The 23,684-nt window shown below is 47.4% G+C and overlaps 1 protein-coding gene across 1 annotated transcript in view; it reads right to left on the reverse strand.

Annotated features, from left to right (window-relative positions):
• SHANK3 (SH3 and multiple ankyrin repeat domains 3) overlaps positions 1-23,684 on the reverse strand; it is a 667,177-nt gene that overhangs the window by 474,391 nt on the left and 169,102 nt on the right. The window lies entirely within an intron of this gene.

A 23,684-nucleotide genomic window follows, 5' to 3' on the forward strand; every position in this document is an offset into this window, starting at 1 on the left:
ACAGGAACGAGAAGATCCCTCAGCCTCTGCTGCTCTCCCCATGGGAGATATGCTGACACAGGCCTGGGATAAAAATAGCCCAGGATTTATCCCTGGTACAGTAATGTCCTGCCAAAGCGTAACGCACTAAGAGACCACCTGCAAACGATGGATCTCACTTCCTATTAGCAGAACCAGCACAGCAGCCTTTCACTGAATGGTCGCAAATATCAAACCAGAAAACTCTAGTCTGCAGAAAGAAATGAGGACAGGCCCTGGCCCCCATGGCAGCCAGGCCTGTGGCAGGGTGAGTTTCCCCCCATCCCAGACCCATGGCAGCCAGGCCTGTGGCAGCGTGAGCTTCCTCAATTATGCCGGTCATTGGCTATATTAAGGAATCTTTTCCATCCATGCCTTCAGGGCTGCTCCAATTGCCCCACACTTGTTGCTGTGATGGTTTCTGGCAGCTCCTATTGGGTAGGTCTACACTGCAATTAAAAACCCGCAGCTGGCTTCTGCCAGCTGACTGGAGCTCGCAGGCTCAGGCTAAGAGGCTGTTTAACTACAGTGTAGACGTCTGGGCTTGGGTGGGAGCCTGAGCTCTAGGACCCTGTGAGGTTGGAGGGTCCCAGAGCTTGAGCTTCGGCCTGAGCCGGAACGACTACACTGCAATTAAACAGCCCCACAGCCCGAGCCCCACGAGTACAAGTCAGCTGGCAGGGGCCACCTGCAGGTGTCTAATTGCTGTGTAGACCTACCCACTGAGGCCACCCCCAGCCAAGCCTTTCTCTCCCTGTTCCCTGCCAGCAGCGGTGGCTTTGGTATCAGAGAGGGATTTCCTTAGAAGAGATTTTTCAATCTCCTCATAATTTATACTAGCGTTTTTGCTCTCGTTTCCTCAGGCCCTGCAAACTGAGTTGTGCTCTGCACTGGACTTATTCCCTCTCCTACACATCTGGAATGGTCAAGGGGGCCGCATCTCTGGGTATGTTTACACTTCCCACGTTACAGCACGGCCGCGGCAGCCCTGTGACGTGGACAGTGTAGTCATGCTTTCTCGCCGGGGGAGAGCTCTCTCCCAGCGATAACAAACTAACCACCCCGAATGAGGGCTGGTAGCTTTATCACTCGGAGCATAGTTCCCAGCAATAAAGCACTGTCTATATTGGCACTTTTCAGTTTCTAAACTTTTGTCACACAGGAGGATGTTTTTTCACACCCCTGAATGACTAAAGTTTAGCGCTGAAAGTGGCTGTGTAGACATAGCCTCTGTTCCTCTTAGGAATCTTCACTAAAGGACACTGCAGTTTCCTCTGAGAGGAGGGGCAAACCACAGGTCACTTGGGACAGACAATACAAATCAGCAGTCATTAAATCCCATGGGTTCACAGAGGAAACCTCACTTTATTCACGCTTGTCACAGACAGGCAATAGCATGGCAGAGCTGGACAGAAAAACACTCAAACAACCTTAACTCTGCCTTGTAGCAACATCATGCAATGAAGACAGCTTACTTACCAGTATTTGCTATGCTTCAATCATCACCTCTGCATTCATGCCTGAGGGATACTGTGCCCCTGGTGTAGCACTGTGGAAGTGCCTTCAAAAGCTGTGTTTGTTGGGGGATCAAGTGTGCATAACAGTGGCACCATATTCTATATCGGGGGCACTCCCTGAATAAACTCATGTCCTGACTGTATACAGAACTCCAAGGTAGAGCAGTTGGTGGGGGGCAAGTATGAATGCACAGAGGTGACTATCAAAGAACAACAATTACTGGTAACTAACCCCTAGATAGAAGGTAGGCGAGCAGTTCTTTAATGGAATATGCACTGCAGCACCACTTTCTCCAAAACAGGCATCAGAACCAAGGCCAGAGAATAGTGCTGGGTGAAAGTATGCACTGAACTCCAGCTTGCTGCTTTGCATGTGTCCACCAGCAAAATACATCTAGGCATGCCACCAGTGCTGCAGAGGAGTGCCTCTAATGGAGTGCAGAGGGAAGAACTGGTGTCCTAGGTCAGACAGAACAGTGCTCTATACAATTTTTTAATAAGTTGTGAAACCCTTTATTAGGAAATAAGTGGGTCCCCCCAGCATTTACCTGTCATTTTTTCTAAACGTCTTGGTCTCCTCTAGTTAAAAACAGAACATAATTTCACATCTAGGATATGAAGATGTGCTTCCCCTGGATGTTAATAGAGACTTGAGAAGAACACACAGAGTAGGAAATATATTGAGAAAGGTGGAAGTTGGACACCACCTTAGGCATTAAGTGAGGAAGCGTTGTCCCAGACCACAGCGTCAGGCAGGGGAGCCCTTAATGCACTGAGCGCACTAACCCCAGCAGAGGTGACTGCGATGAGGAAGACCATCTTTTAAAAAAAAAATGGATACTCACCTTCTCGTAACGGTTGTTCTTCGAGATGCGTTGTTCACGTTCATTCCAATCAGGTATGCGTGTGCCACATGCACAATCATTGGAAAGATTTCCCTTAGCAGCACCTGTCGGGTCGGTCGTGGAGCCCCCTGCAGTGGCACCTTTATGGCGCTCAATATATGATCCTGCCAACCCGACACCCCTTCAATTCCTTCTTGCTGGCTACTCCAACTGAAGGGAAGGAAGGTGGGTATCGGAATGGATGTGAACAACATATCTTGAAGAACAACAGTTACAAGAAGGTGAGTAACCATATCATACAATCATAGAATATCAGGGTTGGAAGGGACCTCAGGAGGTCTTCTAGTCCAACCCCCTGCTCAAAGCAGGACCAATCCCCAATTAAATCATCCCAGCCAGGGCTTTGTCAAGCCTGACCTTAAAAACTTCTAAGGAAGGAGATTCCACCACCTCCCTAGGCAACGCATTCCAGTGTTTCACTACCCTCCTAGTGAAAAAGTTTTTCCTAATATCCAACCTAAACCTCCCCCACTGCAACTTGAGACCATTACTCCTTGTCCTGTCCTCTTCCACCACTGAGAATAGTCTAGAACCATCCTCTCTGGAACTACCTCTCAGGTAGTTGAAAGCAGCTATCAAATCCCCCCTCATTCTTCTCTTCCGCAGACTAAACAATCCCAGTTCCCTCAGCCTCTCCTCATAACTCATGTGTTCCAGACCCCTAATCATTTCTGTTGCCCTTCGCTGGACTCTCTCCAATTTATCCACATCCTTCTTGTAGTGTGGGGCCCAAAACTGGACACAGTACTCCAGATGAGGCCTCACCAATGTCGAATAGAGGGGGACGATCACATCCCTCGATCTGCTCGCTATGCCCCTACTTATACATCCCAAAATGCCATTGGCCTTCTTGGCAACAAGGGCACACTGCTGACTCATATCCAGCTTCTCGTCCACTGTCACCCCTAGGTCCTTTTCCGCAGAACTGCTGCCTAGCCATTCGGTCCCTAGTCTGTAGCTGTGCATTGGGTTCTTCCGTCCTAAGTCCAGGACCCTGCACTTATCCTTGTTGAACCTCATCAGATTTCTTTTGGCCCAATCCTCTAATTTGTCTAGGTCCCTCTGTATCCTATCCCTGCCCTCCAGCACATCTACCACTCCTCCCAGTTTAGTATCATCCGCAAATTTGCTGAGAGTGCAAACCACACCATCCTCCAGATCATTTATGAAGATATTGAACAAAACCAGCCCCAGGACCGACCCCTGGGCACTCCACTTGACACCGGCTGCCAACTAGACATTTTTTCTTCTTCGAGTGCTTGTTCACGTCAGCTCCAGTCAGGTGACTCTCAAGCTCTACCCTGGAAGAGGGGTTGGAGTCAAGGAACCACTGACTGGCGCACCGCTCTGCTGAAGGCTGCATCATCTCTGACATGATGGGTGATAACACAGAGAGAGGTGAACGTATGCACCCATGACCAAATAGCTGCTCTGCAGATCTCCTATACCAGCACTTGGGGCAGAAATGCTGCTGAAGAGGCTTGAGCTCTTGTGGAGTGAGCCGTAATAGGTGGAACCGGGGCCTTGGTTGGTTCGATTTTCTGAACAGCTTAGTACGCTCGATGTAGAATGCCAAGGCCCTCCGGATATCCAGTGAATGAAGCCGCTGTTCTCAGGCACTGATGTGAGGCTTGGGGTAAAACTCGGGCAGGAAGATATCTTGGGTGATATGAAAATGAGACACCACCTGGGGAAGAAAAGCCAGGTGAGGCCTGAGTTGCACCTTGTCCTTGTGGAAGCCTTGTGAAAGACCATGTAAGGTAGATCAAAAGTTAGTGCCTTCAGCTCAGACACCATGTGAATGGAGTGGGCTATGCAGAACTCCCGAAGTTGAAGGGTTTCTTGACAAAGGGAAGAGGAACGCGCTCCCCCCTGCTTGTTGATGTAAAACATGGCAGTGGTGTTGTCTGTCATCACTGCCACACACTGGCCTTGTAGTACGGACAGGAACGCTTGGCAAGCCAATCGTACCACTCTGAATTCTCTGATATTGACGTGACGAGAGAGTTTATCTTGTGACCATACCCCTGCATCTGGCGGTCCCCCAGGTGTGCCCCCCAACCCAGCGATGAAGCATCCGTTATTAGGGTCAAGGTGGTCTGTGGGCTGCTGAAAGGAACTCCCTCACACCCTGTACGCGGTTGAGCCACCACCGGAGGGACTGGAATACCTGTTGTGGCAACGTAAGTACTGAGTCCAGCCTGTCTCACCATGGGCAATACACAGAAGCGAGCCATGCTTGGAGTGGCCTGAGCCTGAGTCTGGCATGCCTGACCACTGTGGCTGAAGAGGGCCAGGCAACCCTAAGCCATAGTGGTGGGGTACTGCATGAGGCTCTGAATGATGCCCGCTATGGCTTGAAATCATGTCTCTGGTAGGTACGCTTTCGCTTGTACCTAGTCCAGCACGGCCCTGATGAATTATCTTCTCTGGGTCGGTGATAGGGTTGACTTATTCACTTTGAGAAGGAGTCCTAGTCTCTGAAATGTGGATTTGACTAGTTGGACATGAGACTCCACCTGCTCCGTGGAACGGCCCCACGGCAGCCAGTCGTCTAGGTTGTGATGTACCTGTACCTGCCTCCTGCGGAGAAAGGCTACTACTACCAACATGCACTTGGTGAGTACCCAGTTCACAGTCGATAGGCCAAACGGGAGGACCATGAACTGGTAAAGTTTGTGGCTGACCACAAACTGCAGAAACCATCTGTGCTGAGGTTGAATGGTTATGTGGAAGTACGCGTCTTTCACATCAAGGGCAGCATACCAGTCGCCCGAATTCAGGGAAGGAATAATTGTGCTCAGGGAGACCATGCGGAATTTCAACTTTACCATGAACTTCTTGAGTCCACGCAGTTCTAAAATGGGTCTGAGACCTCCCCTTTGCCTTAGGGATAAGGAAATAATCGGAGTAGAATCCTTTGCCCCTTTGTTCCTGAAGAATCTCCTCCACTTCTCCTACATCTAGGAATGATTGCACCTCCTGGATAAGGAGTTGCTCAAGAGAAGGGTCCCTGAAGAGCGACAGGGAAGGGGGGTGGGAGGGAGGGAAGGAGTGGAACTGAAGAGAATATCCCACCTCTACCATGCAAAGAACCCAGCGGTCCGATGTTATTTGGGACCATGCATGGCAGACATGGGATAAGTGATTAAAAAAGTAAGGGGGAGGTTCTGGTGTCATGTTGGGTACACCATCCTTGGGCGCCCCTTCAAAAGGCCTGCTTTGAGCCTGACAATGGCTTGGTTGGGCCCCTGCCTTGTCCTGACTGGGAGTGGGGTGGTTTGTGCCTAGAATTTCTAGGCCGCCGTCTGTAAAAGTCTTGTCTAGGGCGAGGAAGGTAGGACCATTGCTGTTAGGGCTGGGGCTTGAAATGTTTTCACTGGGGTATGCATCCCCCGCAACTTCATCATTGCCCAAGAGTCTTAAGTTGTGCAGCTTAGAATCAGTCTGGTCTGAGAATAACCCTGCATCCTCAAATGGTAGGTCCTTCAGGGTTTGCTGCACTTCTGGAGGTAGACATCGAGGCCCACGAATTGAAGTTATATCTTCTAAGGATAGCTTGTTGATTAGCTGTCTTCAGTTGCAGGCCCCCAGTTGAACAGACCTTCCTACCGAATAGATCTAACCATTTTGACTCCCTTGACTTCAGAGTTGGCCCCTGCTGCCCCTCTCTTTCTTTCTCATTAACTGTGGCAACAACCAGGGAACACGGCTGTAGATAAGAAAACAAATACTCATATCCCTTGCACGGGACAAAGTACTTGCATTCAACGCCCCTTGCAGTGGGGGGATGGATGCTGGGGTCTGCCAGAGCGTTTTCACATTGCTCTGTATAGTTTTAATCAGGGGCAGAGTGACTCTGGACGGGCCCTCCAAAGTTAGGATATCGACCATAGGGTCCTCAGGTCTGACTCCGCCTGCAATCTCATGTTGTGGGCGATCCTGCGCCGGAGGTCCTGGTTTGCCCTGGACTATAGGTGGAGATCCAGAAGCCGAGGCCCCTGCCACTGCCTCGTCATGGGACAAGGATGATGAGGCTAGGGGTGGCACGGGGTCCTCTTGTCCCTCAAGCTCTCTGGCCTCCTCCTATTCGATATCTGGGCCCCGTGGACTGACCCTCATTGCGGCGATGGTCTGCCATTGGTGTTGTCGCCCCGGCAACCTCTGTGATGACCTAGGCTGCCTACTCATGGGAAGTAGCTGTCTCCGATCCCTTAGGGGCTGGGCAATCCCTAGGCGGTTGGGGTGGCCTGGTTTTGAAGATGACCGAACGAGAGCCCCTGGAGAATGAACCCTAGGCCTGGTGATACGCCCAGGGGGTCCAAAAGGGCCATTGCGGCTGAGGCTGACAGCGCAGAGGCCAAGCTACAGGTGCCTCACTCCTATGTCTGTGGGAACAGCGCCCACTGTGGCGGGAGTAGAATGATTCTGCATCCAAGTCCAACGACCCAGATTAAACTTGGACATGGCGGTGCTGACCTGTATTGCACAGGGGATCGGTGCCGACGCTCCTGCACCAGGGATCGGTGCTGAAAGCTGGGTGCCAGAGATTGGCCATTGTTGCCTCTCTAACTGTGCCGGAGGTCGGTGGCATTCCAGCCGTGCAGGAGGCTGGTGCCACTCCACCAGTGCCAGAGGCGGGTGCCGCTCCGCTGGTGCCTGAGATTTGGACTGCCTGGCTGGCACCGGGGAGAAGTATAAGGGGTCCCGAGATGGCTGCTGGTGCCTGGGCAATGGCGAGCAGGAGCGGTGCAGAGGAGAACGGCACCATGCAGGAGAAAGAGAACGCTGCATCAGAGCAGGCTTTCCTCTAGCTGGCTCTGGGCGTGGAGACAGAGGGGGCTTGTCCCTGACCGCCAAGGGTTGTGGTGCTGTCAGTTCTGTGAACTCCCTGGCAGCTTCACAAGTGTCCGGGGTGGAGGGGAGCTCCAAGTCCTCCATCTGGCACTGGCTGTCCGGGGAGTCACTGGGTGCCAGACTCAACAGTCCTCCCCGGGGAACCGAAGTCAATGGTGCCAACTCTTGACCCTTGGGAGCTGAGTGCTCCTTCTCGAGATGCACTGTTGATGCACCCAGAGGCTGAGACACCTTCGACCTCGGTGAGTGGCCTCTATCCATTTTCTTCCACTTGTGCGGTACTGGCGAGTGGGAACAGTGACAACTAGTCTGCAGTGCCAGGGAGCGGTGTTGAGGGTCTCTGGACTCTTTCCTTTGCGCCATATCGTGCACCGGGGCTGGAGCACTGTGTGCTGAGGCTGGAGCACTGCACTCAGCGCCGGGACCCCACGCTCCGAGGCGCGTTGAGGACAGAGAGCGGACTCCATGAAAAGCTGTTTCAGATGGAAATCCCAATCTCTTTTCGTCCTGAGTTGAACCTGCAGATTTTGCACCTGTCTGTTTGGTGCTCTTCCCCCAGACACTTCAGGCACGCATCGTGGGGGTCGCCCATTGGCATGGACTTACTGCAGGTCCCACATGGTTTAAACACTTGGCCCCAAGGCATGCCCCAGAGCCAAGAGAAGGAAAGGGATAGGGTAGTCCCTAACCAGAAGTATAACTCTAAACTATGCTGAACTAAGAACTGAAACCTAAGCTAAACCTAACGAACAAGCTAAGGGAAGCACTTGCGAGGCAAGAGAATGCTGTTCCAACGACCATTACAGGCAGTAAGAAGGAACTGAAGGGGGGTCAGGTCAGCAGGGTCATATATTGAGTGCCATAAAGGCGCCACTCCAGGGGGCTCCACGGCTGCCCGATGGGTGCTGCTAAGGGAAAACTTTCTGATGATCGTGCATGGGGCATGAGCACACCTGATTGGAACTGATGTGAACAAGCACTCGAAGAAGAAGAAGTGCTCCAGTGAGGCTTGTGCAAGATGCTCATACTGGGGGACTATCAGGTTAGTTACAATGAGGTTCAAGTCCCAGGATGCAGGGGGTTCCCTGATTTTCTATGCAATTGTCATGCTTTCAGGAACCCAGAGACACTTGGTGAGAGAAAATAGACCTGTTCTTCATGTATATGTGATAGGCAGATAGACTGCCAAATGGACCTTTAAAGAGGCTCTGGCTACGCCCTGAGACTTTAAATGTAACATGTATTCTAGACTGCAGGGACTCCAGTTTAAAACAGGGTTACTCCTTTATTATTGGCCCAGACAGAGAACCATGGCCATTTTTTCTTACAACATTTAAGGACAGAGCCTTTCCTAGACTGCAACAGGAGTGTCTGGGCTCTCTGGGAGCAGAAATGGGCTACGTTAGTTAGTAAATTATCTTCCACACTGTGACGACTCTAATGTGACTCTGGATTGGGATACAGAACTCACCTTTTCTGTTGAGACAGGAGGTCTGGAGAGAGACGCATCAGTTACGGTGGCTCTTCAGACAGGTGTTGAAGGTCTGAATACCAATGATGGAAAGGTTGCATTGGAATTATCAATAGGATGTTAGCACTGTCTGTCAATTTTTCTTATAACCCTATATACTAAGGGATATGAGAAGGATTGCCTTCTATGACGAGATAACTGGCTCTGTGGATGAGGGGAAAGCGGTGGACATGTTGTTCCTTGACTTTAGCAAAGCTTTTGACATGGTCTCCCACAGTATTCTTGCCAGCAAGTTAAAGAAGTATGGGCTGGATGAATGGACTATAAGGTGGATAGAAAGCTGGCTAGATTGTCGGGCTCAACCGGTAGAGATCAATGGCTCCATGTCTAGTTGGCATTCAGTATCAAGTGGAGTGCCCCAAGGGTCGGTCCTCGGGCTAGTTTTCTTCAATATCTTCATTAACGGTCTGAAGGATGGTATGGATTGCACCCTCAGCAAGTTTGCAGATGACACTAAACTGGGAGGAGAGGTAGATATGCTGGAGGGTACGGATAGGATACACACGGACCTAGACAAATTAGAGGACTGGGCCAAAAGAAATCTGATGAGGTTCAACAAGGACAAGTGCAGAGTCCTGCACTTAGGACAGAAGAATCCCATGCACCGCTACAGACTAGGGACCGAATGGCTCGGCAGCAGTTCTGCAGAAAAGGACCTAGGGGTTACAGTGGACGAGAAGCTGGATTTCAGTCAACAGTGTGCTGTTGTTCCCAAGAAGGCCAATGGCATTTTGGGATGTATAAGTAGGGGCATTGCCAGCAAATCGAGGGACATGATCATTCCCCTCTATTCAGCATTGGTGAGGCCTCCTCTGGAGTACTGTGTCCAGTTTTGGGTCCCACACTACAAGAAGGATGTGGAAAAATTGGAAAGAGTCCAGCGGAGGGCAACAAAAATGATTAGGGGACTGGAACACATGACTTACGAGGAGAGGCTGAGGGAACTGGGATTGTTTAGTCTGCGGAAGAGAAGAATGAGGGGGGATCTGATAGCTGCTTTCAACTACGTGAAAGGGGGTTCCAAAGAGGATGGATCTGGACTGTTCTCAGTGGTAGCAGATGACAGAACAAGGAGTAATGGTCTCAAGTTGCAGTGGGGGAGATTTAGGTTGGATATTAGGAAAAACTTTTTCACTGGGAAGGTGGTGAAACACTGGAATGCGTTACCTAGGGAGGTGGTGGAATCTCCTTCCTTAGAAGCTTTTAAGGTCAGGCTTGACAAAGCCCTGGCTGGGATGATTTTGTTGGGGATTGGTCCTGCTTTGAGCAGGAGTTTGGACTAGATGACCTCCTGAGGTCCCTTCCAACCCTGATATTCTATGAAGGCATACAGGAGAGATTGGCTCCAATCCCACAGAAACATGTTGAGAGAGAGATTTGGTCCCCCTCTGCCTGGTGCAGTATTGATGGTACTTGGTGTTTTGAATGGACACAAAGGAGTCTCTCTTTGGGCAGCTCCATTTGAGAAATAGCACTCTGGCCACCACTGGCTTTAAGGCCCATTTGCATTGATCCTGAGTCCTCCTGCTGAACATGTCCATCTTCCTCCCCCGCCAGGGGTAGAACCGTGGGATGAAGCCGATTCTGAAAGCACCACAGCCACAATTTTCATGCTTCTACAGACAGGAGCTGGGACCGCACTCCTCCCAGTTGGTTTATATGGGTCATGGCTACTGTGATGTTCTTCAGCACTTGTACTACTCAGTACGACAGGAATGGATGAAAGGCCTTGAGGACTCACCATACTGCCCCAAGCTCAAGCACACTATTAGCTATTATACATTTCTAGATGACTTTGTATTTATCCTAAGTTGTATAAGTTTAAACTCCATTTCCTAGAATACGTTGTACTCATGTCAAGCTTTATTGTGGAAAGTTACTAGGAGTTAAATTGTTCCAGCCTTTGTTCTTTGAATGGGCAGAATCTGTGAGAAGTAAAATGTATGGTTTGTGACACTCTGTACCTCAGGAGAACCCCCACATTCCTCTTTATAAAACGATTGTGTGATATCCATTGCAAAGTTGGTCAAGTTGGGTGTCTTCAGAAGGCTCATGATACACTGAGCATGGTTGTTATAGTGATGTTTTAGTAATGTTATAGTAAAGTTATAGATTATAATTTCATGTATATGGTTATGAGGCTGAAAATGTATCCTCATGGCTTAAAGCAAGCCCATGCAAAAACTCTCCAAGAACAGAGAGGCAGTTCACACCTCATCAGGGCATGGATGGGGCAAACCCAGCCCAGCCTCACATGAACAATGGACGCTGGCTTAGGCAGCAACAAAAGAATCTGTCAGGCCCTCAAGGGAGTCACCCCCTTCCTTTGGTCAGTTTGGAACTGCGATGAGATAATGCTTACCTGACTCTGAAGGGGGTGGGGGCAAAGCCAAGAGGGAGGAAAGGACATGATAAAAGGAAGAGATGTTTGCCATGCTCTTCTCTCTCTTCCACCTACACCTACAGACACCACCAAGAGGCTGAAGTGCTTATCAAAGGGGAGAGCCTGGCTGAAGAGAAACCAGCCAGCCTGTGGTGAGAAGCATCTAAGTTTGTAAGGGCACTGAAAGCGTTAAGATCAGCTTAGAATGTGTTTTGCTTTTATTTCATTTGACCAAATCTGACTTGTTATGCTTTGACTTATAATCACTTAAAATCTATCTTTATAGTTAATAAATCTGTTTGTTTATTCTGCCTGAAGCAGTGTGTTTGGTTTGAAGTGTGTCAGAAGCTCCCCTTGGGATAACAAGCCTGGTACATATCAATTTCTTTGTTAAATTGACGAACTCATATAAGCTTGCAGCGTCCAGTGGGCATAACTGGACACTGCAAGAGGGAGGTTCCTAGGGTTATGTCTGGGACTGGAGATATTGGCTAGCATCATTCGCTTGCAAGTAGCTGGGAGCAGTTTACATGCCAGAGGCTGAGCATGAACAGCCCAGGAGTGGGGGTTCTCACAGCAGAGCAGGGTAAGGCTGGCTCCCAGAGTCAAGGACTGGAATGGCCTAGCAGATCACCAGTCCAGATAACACTAGAGGGGAACATCACAATGTTACATATGAATTGTGTGTTAGTACAAAACAGTTCATGTCCCCACTACTTGTACTTTACAGCGTACTGACAACCGGAATGTTTTCATGTTATGGGTACACTGTGCTAGGGAGGACTGGGGCAGATATCTTTGTGTCCTGAAAAATAGGTATGAAACTAGGTAAGAAAAGGGGAACAAGGTGTTGTAAGCAAGGGGACTCTAAACAGAAGTCAAATTAAGTTCATACTTTGGGACAGATACACACTGAAAATGTAAGCTGTGGTCACTGCAGAAATATTCCCCAGAGTTGGTAATGTATGACCCTCTCTATGCTGGTCTGTCTTTAATTAATAAACTGAATGAGCCAAGTTATCTGATGTCTTTTTAATCAATAATCTAAACCAAACCACTAACAACACTGATATGGAGTGTGGACCTCTGGCTTAGAAGGAGACTATCTCCTTTGAGGTCATGGCAAAGTGCACCCCAGCCCAGGTTGGAGACATCTTTGTATTTGATTGTATGGGAGGGGAGAATGAAGGGTAGCCCCTTGGAGGATGCTCTCCCACGAGCAAAATGGCTGCAGCACTCATGGAGGGATGGTAAGTCTCCTTTGTAGACTATGTATATTTGGAGTGTGGTGTTCTGCCACCTAGTGCTGAAAAGGGCTCATGTTCAGAAATGAGGGGGTGACACAGGTGAACGAGGCCATCAGACACAGACATCTGAGATAAAGTTCCATAGACAACCTGTGGAACCCATTGCCAGGGGATGTTGTGAAGGTTAAAAATATAACTGGGTTCAAAAAAGAACTGGATAAATTCATGGAGGATAGGTCCATCAATGGTTGTTAGCCAAGATGGTCAGGGATGGAACCCCATGTTCTGGGTGTCCCTAGCCTCTGGCTGCCAGATGCTAGGACTGGACAACAGGGGATGAGTCACTCAATAAATGCCCTGTTCTCTCCCTCTGAAGCACCTGGCATTGGCCACTAGCAGAAGACAAGATACTGGGCTAGATGGACCACTGGTGTGATCCAGTAAGGCCATTCTTATGTTCTTAAAATTGAGTCATCTGTCCCAGCTCTTCCCCAAGTACCAGCAGGGTATCTTATACTTTGAGGAATCTTTTCTCCTTGGATACAGTCCAGGACCTCTCCAATGACAGCAATCCTCTGTTCAGGGTGGAGGGTAGATCTCTCCCAGTTGATTAATAACCTCAGTGGATTGGGACAGTCTGCACATGTACTAAATTGGTCCAGACAGATGGCCGCAAGGAGCCAATTGTCTAGATACAGGTACACAAAGATTCCTCTGAGTCTGAGGGGTCCAGCAACCACAATGAGACATTTTGTGATGACCCATGGGGCTGTGCACAAGATGTATGGAAGGACTTTGAATTGCAAGCGTATTATCCCCACACAGAATCTCAAATAAGTGTGGTGAGTTTGTTTGATGGTCACATGAAAATAAGCATCCTTTAAGCCAAAGCTGCATAAAAATCTCCCCAGGTAAGGAAGGAATGATGTTCACTAATGTGATCATCGTTCACTTGAATGTTCTTATATTACTGTTCAGGTTTCTGAGGTCCAGGCGGGTCTCAAACCATAACTCTTCTTGGGGATTGGGAAGTAAGATACCCAGCTAGCCACTGTCCAGGCATTCATATCATGAGCATCAGATAGTGCCTGGCTAGGGTACATCCGTCTGTCACCCACATCTCTGCTGCTTACTGTTGCTTCTCTGGGAGGAAATCAAGAATCAGACTCCTTAATTCCCACAGAACATAATAGTATCATGACATGATGGCCTGATAACTGACTGCCCTGAGGACAAGAGATCCAGAAGAATAAGACTTTCTAGCAAAGTAATATAGTTTATGCCTTCCCTGTCCATGGGAGAGGAATGTGACAGTCTAGTTCCCCAGGACCATTCTAGTGCTGTGGACATCATCAGAGTTGGCTCCTGGATGTTGTACAAGAAACTGATAATCCTCCACAGGTACTGGGTACAACCTGTATGTACATTTTCCTAGGAGGGGACAAGAAACAAGATAACTAGATGTCCCTGACTGGGTTTAAGAGGTTGGAACTGAGTGGGAGAGCCAGCTTCTCCTTAGGCTGTGACTCCAACAAACGAAGTCTGAAAGTTTCTGGAGCTGTGACACCCCTGTTGGCAGCGAGAGGATCTGTTCCATCCTCCCTCAGGAATTCCTGAAATTTTTTTGCACATCTGGTGGAAACGTAGAAGTACCAATCTGGTGTTCAAGAAAGGTGACATCTGTGCTGACTGCCCACAGGAACTAGTATGTTCCCCAAGAACACCATCATCACAGCCATCTTAGTCAGGCTGAGCATGCTGAGGTTCCGTATGCTGAGGCACTGGAGTCCATGCCAGAGACTGTGATGATCAAGTGGGATGTGTTGCTCCCGTGGGAAACGCTGGTGCCAAAGGAGTTCTGTGGCACCAGAGGCTGAGTCAGTGCTGATGGTTTTTGTCATGCAGTTCCTATGAGGGTTTTAAAAGAGTCTGGAACATGGGGCCAACTCAACAGCTGGAGAACTGAGATAGCAGCTTATGTGGCCAGTGCCATGTTATAGATTCATAGATTCAGAGATACTAAGGTCAGAAGGGACCATTATGATCATCTAGCCTGACCTCCTGCACAACGCAGGCCACAGAATCTCACCCACCACTCCTGCGAAAAACCTCACCTATGTCTGAGCTATTGAAGTCCTCAAATCGTGGTTTAAAGACTTCAAGGAGCAGAGAATGCTCCAGCAAGTGACCTGTGCCCCATGCTACAGAGGAAGGCGAAAAACCTCCAGGGCCTCTTCCAATCTGCCATGGAGGAAAATTCCTTCCCGACCCCAAATATGGCGATCAGCTAAACCCTGAGCATATGGGCAAGATTCACCAGCCAGACGCTACAGAAAATTCTTTCCTGGATAACTCAGATCCCACCCCATCTAATATCCCATCACAGGCCATTAGGCTTATTTACCATGAATATTTAAAGATCAATTAATTACCAAAATCATGTTATCCCATCATACCATCTCCTCCATAAACTTATCGAGTTTAATCTTAAAGCCAGATAGATCTTTTGCCCCCACTGCTTCCCTTGGAAGGCTATTCCAAAACTTCACTCCTCTGATGGTTAGAAACCTTCATCTAATTTCAAGTCTAAACTTCCTGGTGGCCAGTTTATATCTATTTGTTCTTGTGTCCACATTGGTACTGAGCTTAAATAATTCCTCTCCCTTTCCAGTATTTATCCCTCTGATATATTTATAGAGAGCAATCATATTGCCCCTCAACCTTCTTTTAGTTAGGCTAAACAAGCCAAACTCCTTGAGTCTCCTTTCATAAGACAAGTTTTCCATTCGTCGGATCATCCTAGTAGCCCTTCTCTGTACCTGTTCCAGGTTGAATTCATCCTTCTTAAACATGGGAGACCAGAACTGCACACAGTATTCCAGGTGAGGTCTCACCAGTGCCTTATATAACGGTACTAAAGCCTCCTTATCCCTACTGGAAATACCTCTCCTGATGCATCCCAAGACCACATTAGCTTTTTTCATAGCCATATCACATTGGCGGCTCATAGTCATCCTATGATCAACCAATAGAATCATAGAATCATAGAATATCAGGGTTGGAAGGGACCTCAGGAGGTCATCTAGTCCAAACTCCTGCTCAAAGCAGGAACAATCCCCAATTAAATCATCCCAGCCAGAGCTTTGTCAAGCCTGACCTTAAAAACTTCTAAGGAAGGAGATTCTACCACCTCCCTAGGTAACACATTCCAGTGTTTCACCACCCTCCTAGTGAAAAAGTTTTTCCTAATATCCAACCTAAATCTCCCCCACTGCAACTTGAGACCATTACTCCTTGTCCTGTCATCTTCTACCACTGAGAATAGTCTAGAACCATCCTCTTTGGAACCACCTCTCAGGTAGTTGAAAGCAGCTATGAAATCCCCCCTCAAACTTCTCTTCTGCAGACTAAACAATCCCAGTTCCCTCAGCCTCTCCTCATAAGTCATGTGTTCCAGACCCCTAATCATTTTTCTTGCCCTTCTTTCGTTGCCAATACTCCAAGGTCCTTCTCCTCCTCCGTTACTTCTAATTGATGTGTCCCCAGCTTATAACTAAAATTCTTGACAGGTTTCAGAGTAACAGCCGTGTTAGTCTGTATTCGCAAAAAGAAAAGGAGTACTTGTGGCACCTTAGAGACTAACCAATTTATTTGAGCATGAGCTTTCGTGAGCTACAGCTCACTTCATCAGATGCATACCGTGGAAACTGCAGCAGACTTTATATATACACAGAGAATATGAAACAATACCTCCTCCCACCCCACTGTCCTGCTGGTAATAGCTTATCTAAAGTAATCGTCAGGTTAGGCCATTTCCAGCACAAATCCAGGTTTTCTCACCCTCCACCCCCCCCACACAAATTCACTCTCCTGCTGGTGCTAGCCCATCCAAAGTGACAACTCTTTACACAATGTGCATGATAATGAAGTTAGGCCATTTCCTGCACAAATCCAGGTTCTCTCACTCCCTCACCCCCCTCCAAAAACCCACCCCCATACACACACAGACTCACTCTCCTGCTGGTAATAGCTCGTCCAAACTGACCACTCTCCAAGTTTAAATCCAAGTTAAACCAGAACATCTGGGGGGGGGGTGTAGGAAAAAACAAGAGGAAATAGGCTACCTTGCATAATGACTTAGCCACTCCCAGTCTCTATTTAAGCCTAAATTAATAGTATCCAATTTGCAAATGAATTCCAATTCAGCAGTTTCTCGCTGGAGTCTGGATTTGAAGTTTTTCTGTTTTAAGATAGCGACCTTCATGTCTGTGATTGCGTGACCAGAGAGATTGAAGTGTTCTCCGACTGGTTTATGAATGTTATAATTCTTGACATCTGATTTGTGTCCATTTATTCTTTTACGTAGAGACTGTCCAGTTTGACCAATGTACATGGCAGAGGGGCATTGCTGGCACATGATGGCATATATCACATTGGTGGATGTGCAGGTGAACGAGCCTCTGATAGTGTGGCTGATGTGATTAGGCCCTGTGATGGTGTCCCCTGAATAGATATGTGGGCACAATTGGCAACGGGCTTTGTTGCAAGGATAGGTTCCTTGGTTAGTGGTTCTGTTGTGTGGTATGTGGTTGTTGGTGAGTATTTGCTTCAGGTTGCAGGGCTGTCTGTAGGCAAGGACTGGCCTGTCTCCCAAGATTTGTGAGAGTGTTGGGTCATCCTTTAGGATAGGTTGTAGATCCTTAATAATGCGTTGGAGGGGTTTTAGTTGGGGGCTGAAGGTGACGGCTAGTGGCGTTCTGTTATTTTCTTTGTTAGGCCTGTCCTGTAGTAGGTAACTTCTGGGAACTCTTCTGGCTCTATCAATCTGTTTCTTTACTTCCGCAGGTGGGTATTGTAGTTGTAAGAAAGCTTGACAGAGATCTTGTAGGTGTTTGTCTCTGTCTGAGGGGTTGGAGCAAATGCGGTTGTATCGCAGAGCTTGGCTGTAGACGATGGATCGTGTGGTGTGGTCAGGGTGAAAGCTGGAGGCATGCAGGTAGGAATAGCGGTCAGTAGGTTTCCGGTATAGGGTGGTGTTTATGTGACCATTGTTTATTAGCACTGTAGTGTCCAGGAAGTGGATCTCTTGTGTGGACTGGACCAGGCTGAGGTTGGTGGTGGGATGGAAATTGTTGAAATGATGGTGGAATTCCTCAAGGGCTTCTTTTCCATGGGTCCAGATGATGAAGATGTCATCAATGTAGCGCAAGTAGAGTAGGGGCTTTAGGGGACGAGAGCTGAGGAAGCGTTGTTCTAAATCAGCCATAAAAATGTTGGCATACTGTGGGGCCATGCGGGTACCCATAGCAGTGCCGCTGATCTGAAGGTATACATTGTCCCCAAATGTGAAATAGTGCCTTACCCATAACTATTTCATATTTGGGGACAATGTATACCTTCAGATCAGCGGCACTGCTATGGGTACCCGCATGGCCCCACAGTATGCCAACATTTTTATGGCTGATTTAGAACAACGCTTCCTCAGCTCTCGTCCCCTAAAGCCCCTACTCTACTTGCGCTACACTGATGACATCTTCATCATCTGGACCCATGGAAAAGAAGCCCTTGAGGAATTCCACCATGATTTCAACAATTTCCATCCCACCACCAACCTCAGCCTGGTCCAGTCCACACAAGAGATCCACTTCCTGGACACTACAGTGCTAATAAACAATGGTCACATAAACACCACCCTATACCGGAAACCTACTGACCGCTATTCCTACCTGCATGCCTCCAGCTTTCACCCTGACCACACCACACGATCCATCGTCTACAGCCAAGCTCTGCGATACAACCGCATTTGCTCCAACCCCTCAGACAGAGACAAACACCTACAAGATCTCTGTCAAGCTTTCTTACAACTACAATACCCACCTGCGGAAGTAAAGAAACAGATTGATAGAGCCAGAAGAGTTCCCAGAAGTTACCTACTACAGGACAGGCCTAACAAAGAAAATAACAGAACGCCACTAGCCGTCACCTTCAGCCCCCAACTAAAACCCCTCCAACGCATTATTAAGGATCTACAACCTATCCTAAAGGATGACCCAACACTCTCACAAATCTTGGGAGACAGGCCAGTCCTTGCCTACAGACAGCCCCGCACCTGAAGCAAATACTCACCAACAACCACATACCACACAACAGAACCACTAACCCAGGAACTTATCCTTGCAACAAAGCCCGTTGCCAATTGTGCCCACATATCTATTCAGGGGACACCATCACAGGGCCTAATAACATCAGCCACACTATCAGAGGTTCGTTCACCTGCACATCCACCAATGTGATTTATGCCATCATGTGCCAGCAATGCCCCTCTGCCATGTACATTGGTCAAACTGGACAGTCTCTACGTAAAAGAATAAATGGACACAAATCAGATGTCAAGAATTATAACATTCATAAACCAGTCGGAGAACACTTCAATCTCTCTGGTCACGCAATCACAGACATGAAGGTCGCTATCTTAAAACAAAAAAACTTCAAATCCAGACTCCAGCGAGAAACTGCTGAATTGGAATTCATTTGCAAATTGGATACTATTAATTTAGGCTTAAATAGAGACTGGGAGTGGCTAAGTCATTATGCAAGGTAGCCTATTTCCTCTTGTTTTTTCCTACACCCCCCCCCCAGATGTTCTGGTTTAACTTGGATTTAAACTTGGAGAGTGGTCAGTTTGGACGAGCTATTACCAGCAGGAGAGTGAGTCTGTGTGTGTATGGGGGTGGGTTTTTGGAGGGGGGTGAGGGAGTGAGAGAACCTGGATTTGTGCAGGAAATGGCCTAACTTCATTATCATGCACATTGTGTAAAGAGTTGTCACTTTGGATGGGCTAGCACCAGCAGGAGAGTGAATTTGTGTGGGGGGGTGGAGGGTGAGAAAACCTGGATTTGTGCTGGAAATGGCCTAACCTGACGATTACTTTAGATAAGCTATTACCAGCAGGACAGTGGGGTGGGAGGAGGTATTGTTTCATATTCTCTGTGTATATATAAAGTCTGTTGCAGTTTCCACGGTATGCATCTGATGAAGTGAGCTGTAGCTCACGAAAGCTCATGCTCAAATAAATTGGTTGGTCTCTAAGGTGCCACAAGTACTCCTTTTCTTTTAACTAAAATTCTTGTTATTAATCCCTAAATGCATAACCTTACACCTCTCACTATTAAATTTCATCCTATTAGCATTAGTCCAGTTTACAAGGTCATCCAGATCCTCCTGTTTGATATCCCAGTCCTTCTCTAAATTGGCATTACCTCTCAGCTTTGTATCATCCGCAAACTTTATTTGCGCACTCCCGCTTTTTGTGCCGAGGTCAGTAATAAAAAGATTAAATAAGATTGGTCCCAAAACTGATCCTTGAGGAACTCCACTGGTAACCTCCCTCCAGCCTGACTGCTCACCTTTCAGTAGGACCTTTTGTAGTCTCCCCTTTAACCAATTCGTTATCCACCTTTCAATGTTCATATTGATTCCCATCTTTTCCAATTTAACTAATAATTCCTTATGTAGCACAGTATCAAACGCCTTACTGAAATCTAGATAAATTAGATCCACTGAGTTTCCTTTGTCTAAAAAATCTTTTACCTTCTCAAAGAAGGAGATCAGGTTGGTTTGGCACAATCTACCTTTTGTAAAACCATGTTGTATTTTGTCCCATTTACCACTGACTTCAATGTCCTTAACTACTTTCTCCTTCAAAATTTTTTCCAAGACCTTGCATACTACAGATGTCAAACTAACAGGCCTGTAGTTATCCAGATCACATTTTTTCCCTTTCTTAAAAATAGGAACTATGTTAGCAATTCTCCAATCATACGATACAACCCCTGAGTTTACAGATTCGTTAAAAATTCTTGCTAATGGGCTTGCACTTTATTGTGCCAATTCCTTTAATATTCTTGGATGAAGATTATCTGGACCCCCCGATTTAGTCCCATTAAGCTATTTGAGTTTCGCTTCTACCTCGGATGTGGTAATATCTACTTACATATCCTCATTCCCATTTGTCATCCTACCATTATCCCTAAGATCCTCTTTAGCCTTATTAAAAACTGAGGCAAAGTATTTGTTTAGATATTTGGCCATGCCTAGATTATCCTTGACCTCCACTCCATCCTCAGTATTTAGCGGTCCACTTCTTCTTTCTTTGTTTTCTTCTTATTTATATGACCATAGAACCTTTTACTATTGGTTTTAATTCCCTTTGCAAGGTCCAACTCTACTTGACTTTTAGCCTTTCTCACTTTATTCCTATATGTTCTGACCTCAATAAGGTAGCTTTCCTTGCTGATCCCTCCCATCTTCCACTCCCTGTAGGCTTTCTGCATTTTCTTAATCACCTCTCTGAGATGCTTGCTCGTCCAGCTTGGTCTACAACTCCTGCCTATGAATTTTCTCCCCTTTCTTGGGATGCAGGCTTCCAATAGCTTCTGCAGCTGTGACTTGAAGTAATTCCAGGCCTCCTCCGCCTTTAGATCCACAAATTCTTCAGTCCAATCCACTTCCCTAACTAATTTCCTTAATTTTTAGAAGTCAGCCCTTTTGAAATCAAAAACCCTAGTTGCAGATTTATTTTTGTTAATCCTTCCATTCAGTTTGAACTGAATTAGCTCATGATCGCTTGAACCAAGATTATCCCCTATAACTATTTCCACTATAAGGTCCTCACTACTCACCAAAACCAAATCTAAAATGGCATCCCCTCTAGTCAGTTCAGCAACTACTTGATGAAGGAATCCATTAGCTATCGCATCTAGGAAAATCTGAACCCTATTATTATTACTAGCACTCGTCCTCCAGTCTATATCCCATGATCACACAGTTTCCATTAGTATTTACTTTATTAAAAACTTTAAAAAGGGCTCTATCCATATCCAAATTAGATCCCGGCGGCCTATAGCACACCCCAAGCACTATCCCAGGGGAGGCTCTAATAGTTTTCTTCCCCAATGTAATTTTTGCCCAGACGGACTCTGTCTTATCCATTCCATCCCTGATTTCTTTACATTCTACCTCCTCATTGATAGACAATGCTACTCCACCACCTTTACCTTTATTTCGGTCTTTCCTAAACCGCACATACCCTTCAATGCCTGTAGTCCAGTCATGACTACTATTCCACCATGTTTCTGTTATCCCTAGAATATCTGGTTTCACTTCCTGTACCAGTAGCTCTAGTTCCTCCATTTTGTTACCTAGGCTCCTCGCATTGGTGTACAAACATCTTAATTTTTGCTGTTTGGCCTCGTTCACATTCTGTACCCTATTAGGCACAGTCATTCTACAGCCAGTATAACCTATTAGACTGGTATCCACGCTGCCCTTCCTCCTTATATACATTCTCCTACCCATGGCTGTATCCTTTTTTACTTTGTTTTCTTCCCTCTCAATGCTAAAATCCGGTGTGGAGATTACCTGGACATCTCCCAACCATCTCCCCCAAATTCCTAGTTTAAAGCTCTCTTAATCAGTTGTGCCAGCCTCCATCCTAGAAGTCTATTTCCTTCCCTACTCAGATGAAGTCCATCCCAAGAGAACTGTCCTCTGTCCAGGAATGCCTCCCAGTGGCCATACATCCCAAAGCCCTCCTTATAGCACCACTGCCTAAGCCATTTGTTAATAGTCATAATCTTGTCACACCTTTGTTGCCCTTCTCTAGGAACAGGCAGAATCCCACCAAAGATCACCTGAGCCTCGATTTCCTTAAGCGTCTTCCCCAGCCTAGCATAGTTTCCCTTAATACTTTCCAGTGAGAATCTAGCCGTATCATTTGTTCCCACATGAAGGATAATTAGGGGATTAGGATCCTTTTCAACCTCAGGTCTACATCCCGTATCTTAGCACCTGGAAGACAGCACACCCTTCTATTCTCTGGATCAGCTCTGGTTACAGGCCTGTCTATTCTTCTCAGTAAGGAGTCCCCTATCACATAGACCTGCCTTTTCCTGGTGACGGTGCTATTCTCCAGTCTATCCCCTGTTCCCTCTGGCTGCAAGTTCTTTCCATTCCTGTTCTCCCTTGTAATCCTCTTCAACCCATCCTGTATCCTCCTAGGGCTCATATTTGGTGTAGTCTCCGTTGACTCTTCCCCTTTTCCTATAGGACTAGTCGCTCTTCTCTTCTTGCCCTTCCACCTTCAGTGACTACCTGCTGAGTCCCTTCTTCATTTTCCAACTCTCAAAACCTATTCCTGAGCTCTATTTCTCCTTCACAAGCCCGTCTTTTCCTCTGCCTGGTTCTTTTAGTCACATGCTTCCACTGACCACTTTCCTCACCCAGCAGTCTCTCCTAAAATTCCCCAGACCCTGCTTCCATCTGCAAGTCTGAGCTTTTCCCTTCATGCCTTTGCTCCATCATCTGCTCAACCCCCTTTCTAAACTCAACCAGACTTTCCACCTGCATCTCCAAACCTCGGATCTTCTCCTCCATCAGCTCTAGCAGACGGCATTTCATGCAGACAAAGCTCTTACCAGGTCCCCCCTCCAGGACCATGGACATACCACAGCTTCCACATCCAGTCATCTCCATTGTGTCTTCCACGACATGGGTCACTCCCACTGCTGCCTCTGTGTCTGTCATACCCTTCCCACCTAAACCCTGTTCATCTGGGAAACACAAACCACACCCAAACCTCACCCCCCACAGCAACAACAAACCCCAAACAAGCACCACAAGACAAACTCCCTGACAAACTCTCCCTCAGACTCCCCTGTTTACAGCTCTGTTTGCTGGCTCCTGTGCCGCTGCCTGACTGGCTGGCTCCCTTTTAGGACCCCTAGTCAGAGAAGCCCCGGCCCCTAATCAGGGCTCAGCTTCTCTCCCAGCACAAAGCCCCTACAAGCCTCTACACATACAAATACTACTATGAATCTGTGAAGCCCGAACAGGGATCAGGGCCCAATATAGCTCTGTCAGGGAGCCCAGGGAGTCTAGGTGGCAGAAGGAGCTATCTCAGGGTATTAGCCACACTGACATCTAACACTGCACTAAAAACTATATACAAATATCTAAACAGGAAATTGCTAGAGAAGGGTCAAAGAACTGGAGAGGGCTGAGTTCCACTTGCTCTCTGCAGAAGCAGTGAATTAACCATGACAGTTTTGGGGTTCGCTCCTTTCTATGGACTAGGGATATGATATCAGCCTCACTTGAGAGACAGTGTTTGTGTACCTCCCCAGGGATATGAGTCAACAGTGTGCCCTTGTTGCCAAGAAGGCCAAT

Source organism: Eretmochelys imbricata, chromosome 1 (assembly GCF_965152235.1).
Source record: "Eretmochelys imbricata isolate rEreImb1 chromosome 1, rEreImb1.hap1, whole genome shotgun sequence".
Taxonomy (NCBI): Eukaryota; Metazoa; Chordata; order Testudines; family Cheloniidae; genus Eretmochelys; species Eretmochelys imbricata.